Genomic DNA, 3,039 nt, shown 5'->3' with positions numbered 1-3,039 from the left:
ATGGCACCTAAAGAATTGGCAGAGTTGAAAAAGCAGATACATGAGTTGCTAGGCAAGGGTTACATCAGGCCTAGTGTGTCACCGTGGGGAGCTCCAGTTCTTTTTGTAAAGAAGAAAGATGGGAGTATGAGATTGTGCATTGATTACGGAGAGCTCAATCGGGTCCTTGTGAAGAACAAGTATCCGTTCCGAGGATTGATGACTTGTTTGATCGCTAAGTGGAGCGGTGTGTTTTCCAAGATTGATGCGAGGTCGGGGTATCACCCGGTGAGGATAGCAGATGAGGATATTCCTAAAACAATGCGTTCCGATCTCGATATGGTCATTACGAGTACGTGGTGATGCCTTTTGGGTTGACCAATGCGCCAGCAGCTTTTATGGATTTGATGAATCGGATCTTTACACCGTTTTTGGATAGGTTTGTGGTTGTTTTCATCGACGATATCTTAGTCTATTCTAAGACTAAGAAAGAGCATGAGGAGCACTTGAGGATAGTCCTGCAGACCTTGAGAGAAAATCAGCTTTATGCCAAGCTAACCAAGTGCGAGTTCTGGTTAGAGGAAGTGGCTTTTCTGGGCCATGTAATATCTAAGAAGGGGGTATCTGTGGATCCTAGTAAGATTGAGGCCGTTACCAAGTGGGAATCGCCGAAGAATGTTACTGAGATTCGGAGTTTCTTAGGCCTTGCCGGCTACTACAGGAGATTTGTGAAAGATTTCTCTACCATAGCGCGGCTTATGACATCCTTGATGAGGAAGGAAGTCAGATTTGTTTGGGATGAGAGTTGTGAGACGGCGTTTGGACCTTAAAGGAACGCTTGACCACGGCTCCTATCCTAGCCTTGCAGAGGGTTGTGAGAACTTTGAGGTATATACCGACGCTTCAAAGAATGGTCTTGGTTGTGTTTTGATGCGGGGAGGAAAGTCATAGCCTATGCTTCGAGGCAAAGTGAAGCAATATGAGGAGAACTACCCTACTCATGATCGGGAGTCGGGTGCGGTTGTGTTCGCTCTTAACATTTGGAGACACTACCTTTATGGAGCAACTTTTAAGGTGTTCTCTGATCATAAGAGTCTAAAGTATATCTACACTCAGAAGGAGCTTAACATGCGACAGAGACGGTGGATGGAGCTGATTGGAGATTATGATATGGAGATCATCTATCACGAAGGTAAGGCTAATGTTGTTGCAGATGCACTGAGTAGGAAGAGCGTTCATTCGCTATGTACAGCTATGTCCTTGCTGAAGTTGAGGGATGAGATGTCTAGTTTGGGGATCTTTATGATTCGAGAGGGGGATACCATCGGGGATTTGACGATCGAGCGTAAGTGTATGAGAACATCAAAAGTAAGCAAGAGCTTGATCCTAAAATTCAGGAGTGGAAGTCAAAGGTAGAGAGTGGAACGGCTTCTGGTTTTCTATCCATCCGGATGGGAGTGTTCGTTTTGATGGGAGATGGTGTGTTCCGAGGATGCAGAGTTGCGGAGAGTGATCTTGACGGAGGCTCATTGCACTCCCTATTCAGTTCACCCGGGTGGTGACAAGCTTTATAGAGACCTTAAGAAGACTTTTTGGTGGCCAAACATAAAGAGAGATGTAGCCGAGTTTGTGGCGGATGTTTGACTGTCAAAAGGTCAAGGGTGAACAAAGGAGACCACAAGGTAAGATTCAGTCTTTGAAAGTACCCGAGTGAAAGTGGGAGTCGATCTCCATGGACTTCATTGTGGGGTTACCTAGGTCACAACAAGGTAACAACATGATTTGGGTGATTGTTGATCGGTTAACCAAGTCAGCCCATTTCGTTCCCATGAAAGATACTTGGTCTAAGATGCAGCTGGCATTGGGTTACAGGAGGCATGTGGTTCGGTTACATGGTATACCTAAAGATATCGTTTCTGATCGTGATGCGAGGTTCATATCCAAGTTTTGGCAAGAGCTGCAAGAGTTGATGGGTACAACTTTAAAGATGAGTACTGACCTTTTATCCGCAACCGATGGTCGAGATTAACGGACCATCAAGACCTTAGAGGAGATGCCGAGGGCATGTGTTATGGACTTTGGGGGCGTTGGGAAGACAGGCTTGATTTGATCGAGTTTTCATACAATAAAGTTATCATACAAGCATTGGGATGGCACCTTTTGAAGCTTTGTATGGCCGGAAATGCCGAAGTCCAGTTTGTTGGGATGATAGTTCCGAGACGGTGGTTTTAGGGCCACAGCTGGTTCAAGATATGGTTGAGCAAATCCAGTTACTTCGGCAAAAGATGAGAGCAGCTCAAGATCGTCAGAAGAGCTACGCCGACTTGCACCGCAAGGACATTGAGTTTGATGAGGTGACAAGGTTCTTTTAAAAGTGTCACCTATGCGAGGTGTTATGAGGTTTGGGAAAAAGGGTAAGCTAAGCCAAAAGTTTATAGGTCCTTATGAGATTTTGGACCGTGTTGGCGAGGTGGCCTACAGGTTAGCGTTACCACCAGCTTTAGATAGGGTGCACAATATTTTTCATGTATCTCAACTTCGGAAGTATGTGAGCGATCCGTCGCATATCCTTGAAATGGAGAACATCGAGCTTGATGAATCCTTGTCCTACGCCGAGATTCCTAAGGAGATTCTTGATCGCAAGGTTCGTAAGACCCGGAATAGTGAGACGGTCTTACTCAAGGTCCTTTGGTCTAATCATAATGTGGAGGAAGCCACATGGGAACCCGAGGAAGCTATGCGAGAACGTTTTCCTAACCTTTTTTATCAGGTATGTTTGGTTACGGGGACGTAACCGTTGTCTTTTTAGGGGGGTAGGAGATGGTCGCGGTCTTGTTTGTTTTGTTTGTTGTTTTGCTTTGAGTCGGGGTAATGATTTTTGTGGTGACTTGTACAGTTCCTTGGTGTTGTTATATGTGGTTAGTATAGTCTTGTGGCGTAGTGTTGTGCTTTGTTTTATAGTAGAGTGTGAACTTCGGGACGAAGTTCTTTTTAAGGGGGGAAGATTGTAACACTACGGATTTTCTTTGGAGACTACTCGACCGAGTAGAGCCTACTCGG

This window comes from Silene latifolia, chromosome 4 (assembly GCF_048544455.1).
Source record: "Silene latifolia isolate original U9 population chromosome 4, ASM4854445v1, whole genome shotgun sequence".
Taxonomy (NCBI): domain Eukaryota; kingdom Viridiplantae; phylum Streptophyta; class Magnoliopsida; order Caryophyllales; family Caryophyllaceae; genus Silene; species Silene latifolia.
Note: the sequence above shows the minus strand (reverse complement) of the source record.